The sequence below is a fragment of the Bos grunniens genome, chromosome 5 (assembly GCF_055505025.1).
Source record: "Bos grunniens cultivar Pamir isolate PY7600 chromosome 5, Bosgru_T2T1.0, whole genome shotgun sequence".
Classification (NCBI taxonomy): Eukaryota; Metazoa; Chordata; class Mammalia; order Artiodactyla; family Bovidae; genus Bos; species Bos grunniens.
In genome coordinates this window covers 19,563,992-19,587,061 of record NC_141169.1, presented here as the reverse complement: position 1 = coordinate 19,587,061, position 23,070 = coordinate 19,563,992, and positions in this window count along the sequence as shown.

The following is a 23,070-nucleotide window of genomic DNA, read 5'->3' as shown; positions in this document are numbered from 1 at the left end:
CTTAGAACTGGACATGGAACAACAGACTGGTTCCAAATAGGAAAAGGAGTATGTCAAGGCTGTATATTCTCACCCTGTTTATTTAACTTCTATGCAGAGTACATCATGAGAAATGCTGGACTGGAAGAAACACAAGCTGGAATCAAGATTGCCGGGAGAAATATCAATAACCTCAGATATGCAGATGACACCACCCTTATGGCAGAAAGTGAAGAGGAACTCAAAAGCCTCTTGATGAAAGTGAAAGTGGAGAGTGAAAAAGTTGGCTTAAAGCTCAACATTCAGAAAATGAAGATCATGGCATCTGGTCCCATCACTTCATGGGAAATAGATGGGGAAACAGTGGAAACAGTGTCAGACTTTATTTTGGGGGGCTCCAAAATCACTGCAGATGGTGACTGCAGCCATGAAATTAAAAGACGCTTACTCCTTGGAAGGACAGTTATGACCAACCTAGATAGCATATTCAAAAGCAGAGACATTACTTTGCCAACAAAGGTTCATCTAGTCAAGGCTATGGTTTTTCCAGTGGTCATGTATGGATGTGAGAATTGGACTATGAAGAAGGCTGAGTGCCGAAGAATTGATGCTTTTGAACTGTGGTGTTGGAGAAGACTCTTGAGAGTCCCTTGGACTGCAAGGAGATCCAACCAGTCCATTCTGAAGGAGATCAGCCCTGGGATTTCTTTGGAGGGAATGATGCTAAAGCTGAAGCTCCAGTACTTTGGCCACCTCACACGAAGAGTTGACTCATTGGAAAAGACTCTGATGCTGGGAGGGATTGGGGGCAGGAGGAGAAGGGGACAACAGAGGATGAGATGGCTGGATGGCATCACTGACTCAATGGACGTGAGTCTAAGTGAACTCCGGGAGTTGGTGATGGACAGGGAGGCCTGGCATGCTGAGATTCATAGGGTCACAAAGAGTCAGACACGACTCAGCGACTGATCTGATCTGATCTGAAATGATGGCTCAATGATAAATAATTTGCCTGCAATGCAGGAGATTCAGGAGATGAAGGTTTGATCTCTGGATCGGAAAGAACTCTTGGAGAGGGAAATGGCACCCACCTAGTGTTCTTGCCTCAAAAATCCCATAGACAGAGGAGCCTGGCAGGCTAGAGTCCATGGGATCATGAAGAGTTGGACACAACTGAGCACAAGCATATAACATAATTTGTTAATTGCAGGGAAACCAGGAAGTAATACATAGTTTATTGTAAGTCAGAACACTTATACCCTTATAATGATGTTTTGCTCCAATGAGGGAATATTAATTAGCACAACCTCTCATGTTCTTTTCACAGGAAGAGAAGTTACTAGTGAGTCTTACATAAGCAAATGAACTTGCATGGCTTGGCTCCAAGTGGCTCCAGGTCAAAGTGCACATTTTGCTTTGCTTCACTGTACAAATTGTATAGTTCTGCCCTGTTGGAGTGGGGAGGACGGCCCTGTGTGACCACTGCTTATGCCTTAGATGCTGGGGTTCAGAATTAGGATGCCCCTTTGTCCACAGATATAAGCCATATTCTCCAGTTCAATTTTGCCAGTAAAAAGGTGATATCTTGATCTTCCTCTGCCATCCTCTTTTATCTCATTTATTGAATAGGTCAGTGCCAAGGTATGCTATTTATTGAGCCTCTTGAATCCCAACATTAAGGCATTATTAAGAAATACAATTTGGGAGAAAAGAACATATGGATAAAGATGCTCTTAGATGCCCAAGGTGAATAATCTCTGCTTTGTGGACACTATGCTAGGCTGTGACCATGGGAAAGGTTTACCTTAGTGAGCTGCTTCAACTTTAGGAACTTTTTACACAGGTGTGTGTTTGTGTGTAAGACTGTTTTCAGAAGGATGAGGCTAGACACATGAAGTCATAGGCAGACATTATCTAACCCTGCCCTACATTTAAGGAAAGCAAATGTTCAGCTAGCTGCAAGCTTCAGCAGACATTCAGGCCAAGGTGACATCTGAATCAAGTGGTGGGGACTTGAAAATGCAGATTGCCAGGTCCATCTGGACCCACACCTGGAGCAGATATCAAGCTGAGGCAGGACTGGATCTTCTGAGCCCTTCCTCTCTTCCTCCCTCCCTCCCTTCCATCCTTTCTTTTCCTTTCTCTCCTGTTCTTGTTATAAAACCTTGTGTCGAGGGCTGACTGTCAATAGATCTCAGTGAGGGAACTGCTGCTGTGTAGGAAACCCTGACCCAGAAGCAGGCTGTGTATAAATGGTTTAACACCAGTTTCCCCATGAATGTGCGGTGCCAGATGGGTGAGGGGGTGGCCGCTTTTCTGGCCTTGCCCAGTGTTCCAGGACAAAGGGCTCTCCCTGGCGGACCCGGGTGGGAATGGCGAGGCATTCTAGATATTTAGAAGCAGGCCTAGCTAGGTAACCCTAGATTGACGTTTCAAATTCCATTTTACTTCCAAGACTATAGAGGACTTCAGAGGTACAAACCTTAGATATCTTGGATTTATGTGGCTTGCTCACAGGCAGAGAGTCACCCAGTGATATGCAGAAACTAGTTTGTGTTAACTGATGAGAGCTGATTGTTACATTTCCAGTAATTTTGTGAGGTGATTGATATCACATTGGTAGCTTGAATTTGGCTGTGATAGGAGAATTTATTGGAGAAGGAAACGGCAACCCACTCCAGTGTTCTTGCCTGGAGAATCCCAGGGACGGGGGAGCCTGGTGGGCTGCCGTCTATGGGGTCGCACAGAGTCGGACACGACTGAAGTGACTTAGCAGCAGCAGCAGCAGGAGAATTTATGCTTCTGAAATCAGTAAATCCCACACATTCTCCAGGCAAGAATACTGGAGTGGGTTGCCATGCCCTCCTCCAGAGGATCTTCCCAACCCAAGTTCTTGTATTGCAGGCTAACTCTTGACAGTCTGAGCCACCAGGGAAACCCCATACATATGGGTTTCCCCCTTTCCTAACTCCCAGCCAACTGTTAAACCTCTTTCATCAGGTGCTTCTCTATGCACTTTGGACTTGAAAATTACATGAATTCAGACCTGAATTGAGATTCAGTCTGTGATATATGCCCACAATTGGGATGCCTGAGTGGTTACGGGGTTGGACTTAAGATCCAGTGGACATGTGTCTGCCTGGGTTTGAACCGCACTCCTGGTAGAGTTTTTTTGGGGGGCTTCTCTGGTGGCTCAGATGGTAAAGAATCTGCAGTGCAAGAGACCTGGGTTCAGTCCTTGGGTTGGGAAGATGCCCTGGAGAAGGGAATGGCAGCCCACTCCACTATTCTTGCCTGGAGAATCCCAAGGACACGGAAGCCTGGTTGGGCTACAGTCCATCATGTCGTAAAGAATCATAACAACTTATGTGATAATAACCATTATTATCATAACTACATAACACTTTCACTTTTTTCACGCTTTCTGTGATAGATGTTATTATTTTCAAGCAAATGACAAAGAGGACCAGGACACCAATTACAAAGAGCATTTTGGGCAGACTGAAGTAGCGCACTCAATGAAACTATTGCAGACTCAATAATTAGAAAGACAATAAAATAATTTTGTACCTGGAATAATCTCTCACAGTCTGGTCTATGTAGGAATTCAAAGATAAACTGCAGAGGTTTGAAACACAGGGTATAATAAAACAAGAATAAACAGACACAGGCTAATTAAACTAGGAGAGAAGAAGTTTCTTTAGGAAAACAGTGGAGACTCTTGAGTATCAGCAAGACTTATACAAGGGAAATGAAAATTTTAAGGATGGAGCATATAAATAATATTAAAGAAGAATGGAGGTGCAAGTTAAACTAAGTCTCTTAGAGTCATTAGATGGGCTGAGGGAGGAACTACCTTCTTTTGCCCTGTCATTGACTGGGGCCCAGTGAAGAAAGGCAAAATCTTAGGGAACAAACCAGAATGATTGCCCCAGGGAAGGCCAGGATTCAGGGCACTGTTAAGAGGCAACTTTTTAAAACTTTGTATAAGCAAGTTGCTACATTCTTGTTCCTTCAATGGAGGTACTTGAGATTTGTTTTGGAAAGTTTAGAGATTCAGTTCAGTTCAGTGGCTCAGTCATGTCCGACTCTTTACAACCCCATGAATTGCAGCATGCCAGGCCTCCCTGTCCATCACCAACTCCCAGAGTTCACTCAAACTCACGTCCATTGAGTCGGTGATGCCATCCAGCCATCTCATCCTCTGTCGTTCCCTTCTCCTCCTGCCCCCAATCCCTGCCAGCATCAGAGTCTTTTCCAATGAGTCAACTCTTTGCATGAGGTGGCCAAAGTACTGGAGTTTCAGCTTTAGCATCATTCACTCCAAAGAAATCCCAGGGCTGATCTCCTTCAGAATGGACTGGTTGGATCTCCTTGCAATCCAAAGGACTCTCAAGAGTCTTCTCCAACACCACAGTTCAAAAGCATCAATTCTTCGGCGCTCAGCTTTCTTCACAGTCCAATTCTCACATCCATACATGACCACTGGAAAAACCATAGCCTTGACTAGATGGACCTTTGTTGACAAAGTAATGTCTCTGCTTTTGAATATGCTATCTAGGTTGGTCATAACTGTCCTTCCAAGGAGTAAGTGTCTTTTAATTTCATGGCTGCAATCACCATCTGCAGTGATTTTGGAGCCCAAAAATATAAAGTCTAACACTATTTCCACTGTTTCCCCATCTATTTCCTATGAAGTGATGGGTTAGAGATTGAATCCTCTTAAAGAAGGAAACAGCTCTCCAGAGTGGGGTCAGCAAATCTAGACAGATTTCAAAAGAGAAAATGAGGAAGATCAGTATCAGACTCAATTATTGGGGGAGTTCCAGGGCACTGGTTTCTATATATGGGAACAGAGGAATTGCTTGTTGGAGCAATTTCTTAGAGGGAATATGTCTGAGAAAATTAAGAAATTAAAGCTCTACAGGAAGACCCAGCAAGGAATAAATATTAAAGGAGCACACGCTGCAGTAACTGGTCAAGTCCAGACCTGGCTGAAGGTTTAGCTACACGAGACACCTTCCAGCTGAGAGTCTTCAACCAAGAAAGGTGACAGCGGATAAGGTTTGCTGAGCACTGGATAATTCTGGCAGGTTCAGAACAAGCCAAGTTCATATCTCTTGTTAAGAAAGAAATACAGTATAAACTCTGGAGAAATAAGATAGAAACTCAGTATATGAGTCAGAAGTCAAAATGTAAGTTTAAGGAAAGAATACATTCAGAGCAAAATCATCATACTTCATGAGGTAGAGAAGGAAAGGGAGTAACTTAGGAAGCAGGATAAACTGTTTACAAACCCTGTAGAATCATTCTCCAAGATGCAGAGGAAGAGTAGAGAGTTGTAAACCATTAGAGGATTATCCAGCTATACACACACCACACACTTAATGGAAAGAATGCTGTGCAAGAACATTTAAAAACAGAATTGACAGTCCCTTGAGGAACATGTGAGTTACTGGACTCTGCTACGTGACTAGGGGCACAGACTTCAGAATAACCAACTACAGCTTCATTTTAAGAACCTGCTAAGAAAAAAAACCCCAAAACTATATGATCTTACTTCATGTAGGTTCTTAAAAATAGAATATCTGAAGGCAGAGAGTAGAAAGAAAGTTGGTGGGGCAAGGAAGTGTGAGTAATGAAAGACGTCAGCCAAAAGGTACGAACTTGCATAACGTAAAATAAATAGTTCTAAAGATCTAATGTAGAGCAAGATATGAGAATACAGTGGTCCCCCTTATCTGTGGTTTCCCTTTCCAGGTTTCAGTTACCTGTGGTCAACTGCATTCTGAAAATACTAAATGGGAAATTCCAGAAACAAACAGTTCATAAGTTTTAAATCGCAGCAACGTTCTGAGTTATGCGGTGAAATCTCACTCCCTCACACTCTGTCCCACCTGGGACATGAATCGTCCCTTTGTCCAGCATGTCCCTCCCGCCTGTTAGTCACTTAGCAGCCTTCAGGCTGTCAGATCTACTGTCGTGGTATCACAGTGCTGGTGTTCAAGTAGCCCTTCTTTTTCTATGACCCAGAGGGATGGGAAGGGGAGGGAGGTGGGAGCGGGGTTCAGGATGGGGGACATATGTACACCCATGGCTGATTCATGTCACTGTATGGCAAAACCACTACAATATTGTAAAGTAATTAGCCTCCAATTAAAATTAAAAAAAAAATTGTGCCCTGGAGCACAAGAGGAGTGATGCAGGCAATTTGGATTTGTCAAAGAGAAGCTGCAAGCTGCTTGTTTTAAGTAAAAAAGGTGAAAGTTCTCAACTTAATAAGGAAAGAAAAAAAAATTGTACACTGAGATTGCTAAGATCTATGGTAAGAATGAATCTTCTATTAATGATATTGTGAAGAAGAAAAAGACATTTATGCTCGTGTTGCTGTTCCATCTCAGACTGCAAATATTACAGCCAGTGTGTGATAAGTGGAAAAGGTATTAAATATGTACAGTATTTTGAGAGAAAGAGGCCACATTCATGTAACTTTTATGACAGTATATTGGTATAATTGGGTTTCCCAGATAGTGCTAGTGGTAAAGAACCTGCCTGCCAATGCAGGAGACACGAGACCACGAGTTCTATCCCTGGGTTAGGAAGAGCCCCTGGAGGAGGGCACGACAACTCGTTCTAGTATTCTTGCCTAGAGAATCCTATGGACAGAGGAGCCTGGCGGGCTACAGTCCACAGGGTCACAAAGCATTGAACACAACTGAAGTGACTTAGCACACTGCTATAATGATTCTATTTTACTGTTAATCATTATTAATCTCTTGCTGTCCCTAATTTATGAATTGAACTTTATCCTAGGCATGTATAAATATATATAGGAAAAAACAATATATATAGAGTTCAGTGTTATCCATGGGTTCAGGCATCTACTGGAGGTTTTAGGATATATCCCCTTCAGATAAGGCAGAACTAAAAACTGTATTGAATACAGGAAATTTACTAAAAGGGTAGATTTCAGATATTCTCATCATACAAAAAAAGTAACTCCATGAGAAGATATGTCATTGGCCTGGCTGTAGTAATTATTTTGTTTCCCTCTACATATGTATAGGAAATCACCATATTGTACACCATATATATATACATGCATAATTTTTCTTTTATAAATAGTAAACAAAATTACCTGCTGAGGTCAGATTCTCTGGATGAATAAATTCAGAGAGTTGGGGAAAATCTTTTCTAAGAGGTTTATCTCAAGCAAATCTATTGCAAATGCCCATGGTGAAAGCCATGAAGACGCTGGAATGAATGTGTCTACTCATAAGGGTGGATGTGTCTCTCACAAGGCATGGTCCTACCTGAAAGCAACACTAAAATGCCAGGAGCATCAGGTACAAAGGGGAAATAGAAATTAAGAGGGATTGGATATTCTGGACATGAGAAGGCATTTTGAGTTAGATTTCTAGGCTACTATCACTAGAGTTTCTAAGCATTGCAAGAAGGCTATAGTATCTCAGATGCCACAGTCAGAGAAATAAGATAGTAAGCATGAATGGATTTTCCATACCAAGCTCCACTCTCTAGATATTTCAAATGGTGAATTCACAGCCTCTAAAGTAACCACTTGCTGGGAGATCTTTCCCATTTGAATTTAAATTCACAGTTTGTAGACAGTGAACATCTGGAATAGATTTATTAGCATTCTAATGAGATTGGAACCAAGTTTTTTGCTCTGCTTTCCTTACCTCAGGTATCACTGAGATTTTGCTATGTTCTTTGATATCATTAACTAATAAGTTCCAGGAACTTAACTTTGCCTGAGATAACTACTTTAGAAGTTACTTTTTTACCCCTGCATTTTATAGATGTTGTACTGGTGCTGGGCTAAAATTCTGTGTCCTATTAATCTTTTGAACCATTTATTAGGTGAGATTCATTATTGAAATTAGCTATAGTTTGAGACCTTCAAGAGACTAAATAAGTGAGTGAGTGAAGTCGCTCAGTCGTGTCTGACTCTTTGCAACCCCGTGGACTGTAGCCTACCAGGCTCCTCTGTCCGAGACCTTCAAGAGACTAAATAAGTGAGTGAGTGAAGTCGCTCAGTCGTGTCTGACTCTTTGCAACCCCGTGGACTGTAGCCTACCAGGCTCCTCTGTCCATGGGATTCTCCAGGCAAGAATACTGGAGTGGGTTGCCATTTCCTTCTCCAGGGATTGAACCCAGGTCTCCTGCATTGCGGGCAGATGCTTTAACATCTGAGCCACCAGGGAAGCCCATAGTTTGAGACCTTGAAGAGACTAAATTAGTTCCTGTAAATTCAGCCCAGGCTGCCACTGCTGAAACACTCTGGGTTCTTCTTAGCCACTAGAACCTCTCTAGCTTAGGCTGAGTAAAATAAAAAATTGGAGAGGATAAATTTTAGACTCTCTTTTTTCATTTATTTCAACTTTAAATTACAGTGGAAACCAATTTGATTTTTGGCTTTGATATCATTGACCTTGAACATTTGAGAAGCTTACACGTTAAATTGGAATTTCTGATAAGTCATATTGAACAATGATGCTGGACAAAATTTGTGATGAGAAATAGAATGAAGAGCAAATATCAACTTTGGAATGATGTGCTCTTAGAGTTAACATAACTAATTCATTGCTCTGACATAGAACTTTTTGAGAGGATATTTTGCACTTGAATTTGAGGCTGCTTTCTTTACTGGCAGTGGTTCCAGAAGGAAATCATAGGACTAATGGTTGGTATTAGGGGAATGGCTTTGTAAAGGTAGGGAAGGCCTACCCTAGAAAGAGGAAGGGTGCCTCCCTGTTTGACTTCATACATTTATGGGTTAAATCTAATAGGTTAAGAGGAGCACGGGAAATTGTTATGAAGCACATTCCTTCCACCCACCCTTACTCACTCCCTTCTCTGTTAGGAGTGAAATATATGATTGATCATTTGGGATATGGGACTGCACGTACAGCTCTTGGGAGCTAGCATTGCTTCCAGTTGCTCTCAGGAATGCTGTCATCTTAGTGGTGAAGGTCATGCTCCATGAATGAAGCTTGTGTTGGTCCAGCACTGACTGTGGGTGGTTGATTGTGCGTGAGTGAGTCAATCTAATTCCGAGGTTCACTATTATGAAACTGATTTCTCTGCAGATATAAGCTATGTTTCCTGGTTTCAGATTTACATATTATAGTTGGTGACATTTTGGTTCTTCATCCAACAATTCTATTATTGCAGAAGGGACATAATCCACATTCCATAATCCATCACTCCACTTCCATGTGGAGTGATCCCCACTTGTATGACATTCCTGACCTCTCTCTATCTCCACTTACCACTTGGAGAAGTGAAGCAACTTACATTATTGATACTTTTGGTGGGGGAAACTGGGCATGCCTCTGTCTTTTCCTCCATTTCAGAATGTTTCCTACAATCGTTCCTGGCCATATCATGAACTTGATGGTAAAGGTTCTGCTCTTACAGGAAAAGCCTGCAGCTCTCCAGCTTCAATTTATACTGTGTGTTTTCACATTGGGACTTCCCTAATGGCTCAGATGGCAAAAAATCTACCTGCAATTCAGGAGGCCCAGGTTCAACCCCAGGGTCAGGAAGATCCCCTGGAAAAGGAAATGTCAACCCACTCCAGTATTCTTGCCTGGGAAATCCCACAGACAAGAGGAGCCTGGCGGGTGATGGTCCATGGGGTCACGGAGTTGGACGTGACTGAGTGACTAACTTTCCATATTATTTGAAAATATTCAACTTTGCTGTAGAGGACAAGAAAAACAATTAGGAAGGTGAAACCCATAGGATGTGTTTAAGTATAGACAAGTTAGAAATCTGTAAGATAAAAATAGAGATGGATGAAGTAAATAGAGTATATGAGTACTAGAAACAGATAGGAAGGAAAGAAGAATCAAGACACAAATAACCACAATTCATTAAATACGTACATATTTAGTAGCACTCAATATTTATGAAGATTTAAATAAGCCATCTATTGGGAAAACCCATTTATGGCACCACAAGTTCTCTACCTGGAAAGTGCAGATAAAACTTATAGTTGCTCATTAGCTTAATTGCCCCTAGAACTCCTAAATGAAGCAAGACTTGTGATAACTTAGCCATCTTCTGTCTGTGGACCACTTGCCCCAAAACTCAACTCTGGTCCTCACAATCACATCATTAGTAGAGAAGGCAAATGATCAGAGACAGGATTCAGGTTCTGTGGTCTTTCCATCCTGCTGTATTCTGTCATAACTGTATTAACCTACCCATCTTTCTGCTCTTGCTTCTCACTTTATATTGATTTAGTAAACTGTGTGATCTGGGAATCTTAACTTAGTCTGTGAACCCTTCTGTTGTATGGCCTCTGGAATAGCTTTCCTGGTGGTATACTTGGAGGCCACCATTGTATAAAGGCAATTTCCCACATGATAAAATTGATTCTCAATTAGCTCAACATTCAGGGAAGATGAGTGTTATTTACTAGATTTTTATACTTCAGTATTTATCAGTAAATAGTTGCATAAAGTATAACTTATAGCTATAATGGGATCTGTACAGTTAACAAAATAAACTAAAATGTATTTATATGTAACAATAAGGATAAATCTCAAATTTACTTTTCTTTCTTCCCATAAAAGAGCAGCCACTCACCCAAGATTCAGCAGAGCATATAAGTATACGGCTATATCATTAGATATTTTCTAGCCTCCTTTGAAGCTCACTGTAGCCATAAGCCAAATTCTGCCCAGTATGATGTGAGCGGGATTATGCGTGTGATTGTGTGTGTAATTTCACTGTTACATACTTCAATGTGTAAAGGGTACTGAAAGCCCACCACTGCCTCTCCTTCCCCTTCTGATGGCTGAACACCAGCTCAACTATTAGGACACCCAAGATGATGATGTTACACCAAGAATAGAAACCTAGGTTGCAGATGCCTTATGGTCATCTGGCCTGGACTGCTGGTCTATCCCTGGACTCCTCGATTGAGTCATGGTTTTTCTGAGTCATTGTATTTTGGGGCTTCTCTGTTATAGCAGCTCCATATGTATCCTAATTAATGTGACACAGAATGATACATTTATTTTAAAATACTTATGCAATAAAATACAGTAAGTTCCCTACATAGGAACCTTCAAATTGCAGACTTTCAGAGACGTAGATGTGCATTCGCACATCCAATCACATAAGTTAGTTCATGTGTCTGATGTATATTGTCATGTGCGTGAATCCTCTGGAAGTGGTTGTGCTTTTCTGTACTTTGCCGTATAGTGTATAGTATTGTAGTACAGTATCTTTATTTCAAGCCCTGGATGTCCAAGTGCGTGTGTGTGTGCTGCTCCTGCTGCTGCTAAGTCACTTCAGTCATGTCCGACTCTGTGTGACCCCATAGATGGCAGCGCACAAGGCTCCCCCATCCCTGGGGTTCTCCAGGCAAGAACACTGGAGTGGGTTGCCATTTCCTTCTCCAATGCATGAAAGTGAAAAGTGAAGTCGCTCAGTCGTGCCCAACTCTTCACGACCCCATGGATTGCAGCCCACCAGGCTCCTCCGTCCATGGAATTTTCCAGGCAAGAGTACTGGAGTGGGTTGCCACTTCAATTGTGTCTGACTCTTTGTGACCCTATGGACTGTAGCCTGTCCAGAAGCAAGCATAAAAGCAGCTGTGATGTAGTTCTTACCGTACTATTCTTTTCAAGGTACTGTACTATAAGATTAAAAATGTTTTCTTTATTTTTTGTGTTTGTTTTTTTTATGGGCTATTTGTGTGAAAAGTATTATACATCTATTACAGTACAGTATTATATAGCTAATTTTGTTAGTTGGGTACCTAGGCTAACTTTGTTAGACTTATGAACAAATTGGACTTATGAACACTCTCAGAAAGAAACACGTTCATATGTAGGGGACTTAAGATATAAAATATTTGTGACATGATACACATCAACTTCAGGATAATGGTAACCGGAAAAAGAGAGACAAGAATGGATGCAGGGGTGCTTGGGAGGTGATCTATAATTTGTAAGATGAATTCACAAAGTCATAGGAATCCAGACTCACCATTTGCTTTGCTCATTCAAATGTGTCACTTCTTTATCTCAAGGTCTCAATATATTTGCTGGAATCTAGCCATCACATTCTTATTCCAAGTAGACAGCAATAACTTACCACATGTTTTAAAGTTGTTTATTTAATTCTCTTTCTCTTCTACTATACTGAGTCCTTAAAGGGTAGAGATTTTCTTGTATCTGTAGTGCTTAGTATGCATGAGCTGTTTCATAAATAGGGCAACCCTATAATTTGCCTTCCAAACTAGGTTGCTATTAATCATTCCATGGGAACAATGGATGTAAGATGGACAAGCTGGAAAATATGCTCTTCCTGTCAACAAATGTTTGGTTAAAAAGATATACATACCTTTGGATTGGTATGTGCACCTTCACATATCAGTGATATGTGAACATATATCATTGCATTGGAATTAAAAAAATAATGTGCCTCCCTGACTAGACTTGATGACATCAGCCCCCAGTATGGTTCGTGGTACACTGTAAGTGCCCCAGGATGCTGAATAAATGAATAAGGACACGTTATCTCCTACCATTTCAGAAAGAGCATTCACCCTTTATGTACTGGAGAGAACTGGTAGAGATTGATGACTCAAATGTTTAAAAAGGAGCACTTCCGGTAGAATGTACAAGAAAACACTTTTATATAGAAGAGGTAGTAGGCATCTTGGTATTTTCTACCATTAATATTTACTCATATGACTGTTTCTGAGAAGGTTCTTTTCCCCCTTGTCTACTTAAACTTCTGTGATCTCCCACAATCTTCAAAGTCCATCATAAGGATTTCATCCACCAGAACTTCAGCATTGTGCCTCACACCATCGAATGTGGTCACTGTGTTGAGACAGGTTATGTACCAAAAACATGTGAAATGTGGAACATCTTTAATTTGAGCATGAGATCAGAAAGGCCAGAGTAACTCCCTTCCCACACATTTTTTGGCTACCAATTCAGGATAATCAGACCACTTTCAAGAAAATATTTCTTAATTCTCTTTTTTTTTTCCTTTCTGTTTTGTTGTTATATTAGCTGCTTCTAAGGAGACTTGTTTTCCTCTTGTGTGGGAGTCTTCTGCCCAGAGGACAGTTTTGTGTTAAAATTAACACATACTTTGATTAAGTGATGAAAAACAAATACCATGAAGATTTACAGAGGTCTTTGTTCAAGCTTTGTGTTGAAAACAATTACTTCCAGACATGCTCCTTACCTGATTACTACTCCAAGTTTCCAAAGCACAATTAAATTTGGTTAAAAATTATAAACTTGTTGGTACACAGTTATTCCTAGACACATATTCAGGCAAGAGTGTCAACATTTAGTCATGGTCTGAGGAATGCAGGGCTCTGGTGATTGAGTTCCTGAGATGTTTAAATATGTAGACAGAGGACTGGGGAGCTTAGTCCTGATAGAGGATTCCAAGTTTCCATCTGCTTGTTCAACAACAACTCCATTGAAAAAGTTTCAGTACACACATATGGACCAAAATAAATACATAACACCTACTCCTTTTTAGAAAGTTCAAAACCAATTAGAAATTAAAACAAATCTCTACCAAAATTCTTCAGGAAGACAACGGTATAAGGTTCCCAGTTTTGAGCATACTGGTTTCAGCTTGCCTTTGCGCAATGAACCAAATTCTTCTAAACGATACCAAAGGAATCCAAGCTAATTATTTTTTACTGCATATTCCAAAGAAAATAAAAAGATCTGAAAGTGGCACTAAATAGACAGGACTGAACTCAGTCGCTCAGTCATGTCCAACTTTTTTTGACCTCCATGGACTGTGGTATTCTCTAGGCCAGAATACTGGAGTGGGTAGATTTTCCCTTCTCCAGCAGATTTTACCAACCCAGGGATCGAACCCAGGTCTCCCGCATTGTGGGCGGATTCTTTACCAGCTGAGCCACAAGGGAAGTCCAAGAATACTGGAGTGGGTAGCCTATCACTTCTCTAGAGGATCTTCCCCACTCAGGAATCGAGCCAGGGTCTCCTGCATTGCAGGCAGATTCTTTACCAACTGAGCTATTAGGGAATCTTGAGTAGTTAATTCACTTCTCCTGTTCATGGCCTCATTTTTTCTCAGTGATAAACCTAAACTGAATGATCTGTAAATCTAACTTTAAATATTTGAGTCTATGAACTCAAAGCATGAGACATGGTGAGGAGTACATTTTCTCACCACTAGTCGTCCTTCTTGTGCAGAAGATGAGGATGCTGGATTGAGATGCTTTTAGTTCAGCTGGTTATTTATCAGAAGTAGAAGATGTGCCTTTAAAATGCTTTTTTTAAAAAAAATTTATTACCGTTCTATTTCTTTTTTTTTTTGGAGGGATGGTATGGGGAGGGAGGAGGGAGGAGGGTTCAGGATGGGGAACACATGTATACCTGTGGCAGATTCATTTTGATATTTGGCAAAACTAATACAATTATGTAAAGTTTAAAAATAAAATAAAATTAAAAAAAATTATTATTGTTCTATTTCTTCTAGGAGTTCTTTGTATACAGACGTGGGGCTCTGTGTAATAAAGATGTTGATATTTGGGATAAGGTAGTGATGGGACTGCAGTGTATTCAGCTATTAACTCTTTTCTCACAGGAGAGTTTTTATTAGTCTCCATCTGAGTGGCCATGCGAACCTGGTTAGGAATTTGATGTATGAGAGTCTATGGTTTCTAAAGAGAGGAATTTGGAAAATGCTGCCTTTGCCTGGGAATGTATGTGGCAGCTTTCTGGGCACAAGTGCAAGAGGAAACCTCAAGGGAAAAGGACTAGCATTTACTTGCAATGTAGCTGCTATCAGGACAAGGGATCAGCCTTGCCTTTATGTGACTCAGATCTTGACACCCCCAGACGGCTTCTGGAATGAATGACTGACATGTCTAATAAGGGCCTATATCTAGGTGTCTGTTTTCAGATAGAAAATATTCCTCAACTCCCAGCAGCAAAAATAATTGTTTTTTTCTGAAGTAGTTTCAAACCAAAAGCAATTCAAATTCATGCAAAAATACAGTGAAATATATCACCTGTATCCTAGGATGAAAAGAAAGGTGTTGATGACAACATGTTCTTCTCTAAAGTGTATGGTTGAAGTACTAAAAGTTTGTAGAGACTAATTCTTATCACTTTAATTTCTGGACCATCCAAATGAAAATAGAGTTAAATTAACAGTCCTCTTGATGTCACATTAGCTTATATACATTGGGGGGTATGAGGAAGGGGGTTATAGTTGCAATTATATTACTATATATATAAAAACATAACTATATATACTATATTGTCTATAATATATCGTTACATACATATTATATTCTGTATTCTGTATACTATTTTACATTATATTACTATTATGTAGTAATTGTTATAATAATATCTTGAATTTACTGGCATTACTCTTTGCCAGGCACCATGTTAAGTGTTTAACTATTTTATTTGCTGAATACTCATGTGAGCCTATGAGGTACAATTATTAATCCCTCTTTGCCTACAAGGAAAGCAAGGACTAGAGAGGAGCCTGAGAAGACATAACTAGTATGTAGTAGAGCCTACTTGTATCCATACCCAAACTCTAACTACTGCACTCCACAGCTAACAGCCAAATATTTATCACTGGCCATAAAGCAGTCCATGGGGTTGCAAAGAGTCAGACAAGATTGAGCGACTGAACTGAACTGATAAAAATGGAAACATAATTTTGAAATGAATCAATATTAATAGTGATGTCTTTTCCTGACCTTATCAATGTGGAGGAGAAAACATGTAGAATGTAATTTTATTTTATATAGCATTTGTAAATTTTTTTCAAATTGAAGAAATTAACCTGAATTTATTAACATTTTAATGTTTCACCAATCAGATAAGCCAACATTACTTCCTACTACTGTTTCCACACAACATTTAAAATTAAGTAAAAAGGTAAGATCATGTGTCCAAATGAATTATACTTTTGACAAATATTTTTATATAAATAGTAGTTATGTTCTATACTCTGTCAGTTTAAACAAAATTTCCAAAATCTCCAATTAATTTTAAAATTAAAAAGAAATTCTTAAAGTATTATTATATGCAGGTAATTAATCTTGGATATATAAATACTTTTTCAGTAAGGCAGAATACTAAAACACTGGTCACCAAATATTGTTTTAATCCATATATTTTTTTGCCTCATTTTTATTTTTATATGTTTGCAGGGAGACTTATCACTGGATTATGTTAATGATTTGCTACCTTAAGAAGGTGTAAAATAAATTGGTGTGGCTCTGCTGCTGCTGCGGCTAAGTCGCTTCAATCTAACTCTGTGTCTAACTCTGTGCAACCCCATAGATGGCAGCCCACTAGGCTCCTCTGTCCCTGGGGTTCTCCAGGCAAGAATACTGGAGTGGGTTGCCATTTCCTTCTCCAACGCATGAAAGTGAAAATTGAAAGTGAAGTCGCTTAGTTGCGCCCAACTCTTAGCGACCCCATGGACTGCAGCCTACCAGGCTTCTCCGTCCACGGGATTTTCCAGGCAAGAGTATTGGAGTGGGGTGCCATTGCCTAGGGAGTGGAATTATACTATCTAGAGGGAAATTTTTACTTCTCTCCATTCATGACTTTTGTTGGTATGCTAAAATGCTTGCCAATGACACACAGTTAACAATTACCTATCTTCTATCTCTCTGTGGAAAAGTAGTTACTCTTTTAACACTACAACCACACTCAGAACACTTGCGACATCAGATGTGTATTCCCCCTTGCCCGCCATGTAATTCTCTGTGACACCTAGGTGTCCTACAATTCAATTCAATTCTGCCACTAACCTGAGTTAGGACAGAACACACAAGCTAAGGATTGGTCCCAGGTTATAAGTAAGTAGGTCCCCAGGTTACCCATAACTTCTGCCTGACGTGGTTACAAATCAGAGGTTCCCATGATTTCCTTCTCTTTGGATTCAATTATTTGCTAGAACAAACTAGCACAGAAGTAAGGAAACACTTATGTTTACCAGTTTATTACACAATAAGGGACATGATAAAAGATACAGATGGACAACCAGATGAAGAGATACATAGAGTGAGGTTTGAAGGGGTCCCAAGAGCAAGAGCTTCTGTCTTTGTGGAGTTGCAGTGTTGCACCCTTCCGGCACTTGAATGTGAACACCAACCTGGAAGTTCCCCAAACTCCCTCCATGTTTCTGGGATTTTTATGGAGATTTTATCACATGATAAATCATTAACTCAATTTCTAGCCCTTGTCTGCAGAATGGTGGAGGGGGCTGAAAGATCCAAGCTTCTAATCATGGCTTGGCCTTTCTGGTGACCAGCCCCCATCTAGGGGCCCATCAGGAATCATCATTAAAACAAACAAAAAACTCCTATCACCCAGGACATCCCAAGGTATTTAGTAACTCTCTGTTAGGAACCGAGGTAAAAAACCAAATATTAGAAGAAAAGGGGCTTCTAGTGCTCTTATCATTTAAAAAATTACAAGGATTTTAGGAGCTCTGTGCCAGTGGCAAAGACTTATATATATATTTTACTACACACCTGTTATTTCACAGTGACTGAGACTATGTAAGGAACAATAATGATGAAGGAGTACGATCATGTAACAATACATACTACTACTACTAATAGTACCATCAATGTAATAAGTGTGCTTTGGTTTATCGAGCGTAAAAGACCCAAAGTAAAGAATCAGGTTGTTCAGAATAGGAAAATGGACAGCAAGAGACAAAATTTGTATGGATGTAGAAAATTGTAGAAGGCTTATAGAAATTAACCTTTACTTCTTTGCCTTATGATCTCTAAAAATAATGAATCTGAAAAGGAGTAAGAAAATATGTTAAATTTCAGCCAAATTTATTCAGTTTTGAGGGAGTTATTTAAGATATAATTTATAAAGAAGGACTTTGTGTATCCCTTACTGCTGAATATATTCATGTAACACTAGAGTTTCATTTTCTCTTTTTCAAAATGCTAAGTGTGCCTTGGCATAGTCTACTCTTTACAGATGTAATACAAGTTTATCCTTTACTTTTTTTTTTTTCAATTGAAGGATAATTGCTTTACAGAATTTTGTTGTTTTCTGTCAAACCTCAAAATGAATCAGCCACAGGTAGACATATATCCCCTCCCTTTTGAACCTCCCTCCCATCTCCCACCCCATCCCATCCTCTGCTGCTGCTAAGTCGCTTCTGTCGTGTCTGACTCTGTGCAACCCCATAGATGGCAGCCCACCAGGTGCCCCCGTCTCTGGGATTCTCCAGGCAAGAACACTGGAGTGGGTTGCCATTTCCTTCTCCAATGCATGAAAGTGAAAAGTGAAAGTGAAGTTGTTCAGTCGTGTCCAACTCTTCGCGACCCCATGGACTGCAGCCTACCAGGCTCTTCCATCCATGGGACCTTCCAGGCAAGCGTACTAGAGTGGGTTGCCATTGCCTTCTCCAATTCCATCCTTTAGATTGATACAAAGCCCCTGTTTGAGTTTCCTGAGTCATACAGCAAATTCCCGTTGGCTATGTATTTTCCACATGGTAATATAAATTTCCATGGTACTCTTTCCATACATCTCACCCACTCCTCCCCTCTCCCCATGTCCATAAGTCTATTCTCTATGTCTGTTTCTCCACTGCTGCCCTGAAAATAATTTCTTCAGTACCATTTTTCTAGATTCCATATATATGCGTTAGAATGTGATATTTATCTTTCTCTTTCTGAGTCACTTCACTCTGTATATGAGGTTCTAGGTTCATCCACCTTATCAGAACTGACTCAAATGCACTCCTTTCTATGGCTGAGTAATATTCCATCGTGTATATGTACCACAACTTCTTTATCCATTCATCTGTCGATGAATATCTAGGTTGCTTCCATGTTCTAGCTATTGTAAATACTGCTGCAATGAACAATGGGATACATGTGTCTTTTTCAATTTTGGTTTCCTCAGGGTATGTGCCGAGGAGTGGGATTGTTGGGTTATATGGTGGTTTTATTCTTAGTTGTTTAAGGAATCTCCATACCGTCTTCCATAGTGGCTGTATCAATTTACATTCCCACCAACAGTGCAAGAGTGTTCCCTTTTTTCCACACCCTCTCCAGCATTTATTGTTTGTAGACTTTCTGATGATGGCCATTCTAATTGGTGTGAGGTGACATCTCATTGTAGTTTTGATTTGCATTTCTCTAATAAAGAGCGATGTTGAGCATCTTTTCATGTGTTTGTTGGCCATCTGTATATCTTCTTTGGAGAAATGTCTGTTTAAGTCTTTTTCCCACTTTTTTATTGGGTGGTTTGTTTTTCTGGCATTGAGTTGTACGAGCTGTTTGTATATTTTGGAAGTTAATATTTGTCAGTTGTTTCATTCACTATTATTTTCTCCCATTCTGAGGGTTGTCTTTTCACTTTGCTTATAGTCCCTTTGTTTTAAAACAAAAGCTTTGTTGTTTAAAAGCAAAAGCTTTTAAATTTAATCAGGTCTCACTTGTTTACTTTTGTTTTTATTTACGTTACTCTAGGAGGTGGGTCATAGAGGATCTTGCTTTGATTTATGTCATCGAGTGTTCTGCCTATGCTTTCCTCTAGGAGTTTTATAGTTTCTGGTCTTGCATTTAGGTCTTTCATCCATTTTGAGTTTATCTTTGTGTACGGTTTAGGAAGTGTTCTAGTTTCATTCTTTTACATATAGCTATGCAGTTTTCCCAGCACCATTTATTGAAGAGGCTCTCTTTGCCCCATTGTATATTCTGGTCTCCTTTGTCAAAAATAATGTATCCATAGGTGCATGGGTTTATTTTTGGGCTTTCTATCTTGTTGCATTGGTCTATATTTCTGTTTTTGTGCTGGTACCATACTGCCTTGATGACTGTAGCTTTGTAGTATAATCTGAAGTCAGGAAGGTTGATTCCTCTAGCTACCTTATCTTTCTCAGGATTGCTTTGGCTATTCAAGGTCTTTTGTGTTTCCATAAGAACTGTGAAATTTTTTGTTTTAGTTCTGTGAAAAAATGCCATTGGTAATTTGATAGGGGTTGCATTGAATCTGTAAATTGTATTTGGTAGTATAGTCATTTTCACAATATTGATTCTTCCTACCCAGGAACATGGAATATCTCTCCATCTGTTTATGTCATCTTTGACTACTTTTATCAGTGTCTTACAATTTTCTGTGTACAGTTCTTTTGTCTCCTTAGGTAAGTTTATTCCTAGATATTTAGTTCTTTTTGTTGCAATGGTGAATGGAATTGATTCTTTAATTTCCCTTTCTGATTTTTCATTGCTAGTATATAGAAATGCAAGTGATTTCTGTGTATTGATTTTGTATCCTGCAACTTTGCTAAATTCACTAATTAGCTCTAGTAATTTTCTGATACTATCTTTAGGGTTTTCAATGTACAGTATCATGTCACCTGCAAACAGTGAGAACTTTACTTCTTCTTTTCCAATCTGGATTCCTTTTATTTATTTTTCTTCTCTGATTGCTGTAGCTAGGACTTCCAGAACTATGTTGAATAATAGTGGTGAAAGTGGACACCTTTGTCTTGTTCCTGATCTTAGGGGGAATGCTTTCAGTTTTTCACCATTGAGAATAATGTTTGCTGTAGGCTTATCATATATGGGTTTGGTGTCTTGAGGTAAATTCCTTCTATACCCATTTTTTGAAGAGTTTTAATCATGAATTGGTGCTGAATTTTGTCAAAGGCTTTTTCTGAATCTCTTGAGATTATCATATGGTTTTTATCTTTCAGTTTGTTAATGTGGTGTATCACATTGATTTGTATATATTGAAGAATCCTTGCATTCCTGGAATAAACCCAAATTGATCACAGTATATGAGCTTTTTGATGTGTTGCTGAGTTCTGTTTGCTAAAATTTTGTGGAGGATTTTTGCATCTATGTTCATCAGTGATGTTGGCCTGTAGTTTTCTTTTTCTGTGTGTTGTCTTTGTCTGGTTTTGGTATTAGGGTGATGGTGGCCTCATAGAATGAGTTTGGAAGTGTTCCTTCCTCTGCAATTTTTTGAGAGTCTTAGAAGGCTAGGCATTAGCTCTTCTCTAACTAGAATTCTAGATAGAATTCTCCTGTGAAGCCATCTGGTCCTGGGCTTTTGTTTTTTAGGAGATTTTTGATCACAGCTTCAATTTCAGTACTTGTGATAGAGTGGTTCATAGTTTCTATTTCTTCCTGGTTCAGTCTTGGGAGACTGAACTTTTCTAAAAATCTGTCCATTTCTTCCAGCTTATCCATTTTATTGTCATATGGTTGTTTATAATAGTATCTTATAATCCTTTGCATTATCTGTTGTAACCTCTCCTTTTTCATTTCTAATTTTGTTGATTTGATTCTTCTCTCTTTTTTTCTTGATGAGTCTGAATAAAAGCTTGTCAATTTTCTTTATCTTCTCAAAGAACCAGCTTTTAGTTTTATTAATCTTTACTATTGCTTCTGGAATTCCATCACCTCCACTAGCTTTGTTTGTAGTGATGCTTTCTAAGGCCCACTTGACTTTACATGCCAGGATGTCTGGCTCTAGATGAATGATCACACCATCATGATTATCTGGGTTGTGAAGATCTTTTTTTGTACAGTTCTTCTGTGTATTCTTGCCACCTCTTCTTAATATCTTCTGCTTCTGTTAGGTCCATACCATTTCTGTCCTTTATCGAGCCCATCTTTGCATGAAATGTTCCTTTGGTATCTCTGATTTTCTGGAAGAGATCTCTAGTCTTTCCCATTGTGTTGTTTTCCTCTATTTCTTGGCATTGATCGCTGAGGAAGGCTTTCTTATCTCTTCTTGCTATTCTTTGGAACTCTGCATTCAGATGCTTATATCTTTCCTTTTCTCCTTTGCTTTTCACTTCTCTTCTTTTCACAGCTATTTGTAAGGCCACCCCAGACAGCCATTTTGCTTTTTGCATTTCTTTTCCATGGGGATGATCTTGATCCCTATTTCCTGTACAATGTCACGAACCTCCGTCCATAGTTCATTAGGCACTCTATCTATCAGATCTAGTCCCTTAAATCTATTTCTCACTTCCACTGTATAATCATAAGGAATTTGATTTAGGTCATACCTGAATGGTCTAGTGGTTTTCCCTACTTTCTTCAATTTAAGTCTGAATTTGGTAATAAGGAGTTCATGATCTGAGCCACAGTCAGCTCCTGGGCTTGTTTTTGTTGACTGTATAGAGCTTCTCCATCTTTGGCTGCAAAGAATATAATCAATCTGATTTCGGTATTAACCATCTGGTGATGTCCATGTGTAGAGTCTTCTCTTGCATTGTTGGAAGAGGGTGTTTGCTATGACCAGTGCATTTTCTTGGCAAAACTCTATTAGTCTTTGCCCTGCTTCATTCCGTATTCCAAGGCCAAATTTGCCTGTTACTCCAGGTATTTCTTGACTTCCTACTTTTGCATTCCAGTCCCCTATAATGAAAAGGACATCTTTTTTGGGTGTTAGTTCTAAAAGGTCTTGGAGGTCTTCATAGAACAGTTCAACTTCAGCTTCTTCAGCATTACTGGTTGGGGCATAGACTTGGATTACTGTGATATTGAATGGTTTGCCTTGGAAACGAACAGAGATCATTCTGTTGTTTTTGAGATTGCATCCAAGTACTGCATTTCAGACTCTTTTGTTGACCATGATGGCTACTCCATTTCTTCTGAGGGATTCCTGCCTGCAGTAGTAGATACAATGGTCATCTGAGTTAAATTCCCCCATTCCAGTCCATTTTAGTTTGCTGATTCCTAGAATGTCGACATTCACTCTTGTCATCTCTTGTTTGACCACTTCCAATTTGCCATGATTCATGGACCTGACATTCCAGGTTCCTATGCAATATTGTTCTTTACAGCATCGGACCTTGCTTCTATCACCAGTCACATCCACAGCTGGGTATTGTTTTTGCTTTGGCTCCATCCCTTCATTCTTTCTGGAGTTATTTCTCCACTGATCTCCAGTAGCATATTGGGTGCCTACTGACCTGGGGAGTTCCTCTTTCAGTATCCTATCATTTTGCCTTTTCATACTGTTCATGGGGTTCTCAAAGCAAGAATACTGAAGTGGTTTGCCATTCCTTTCT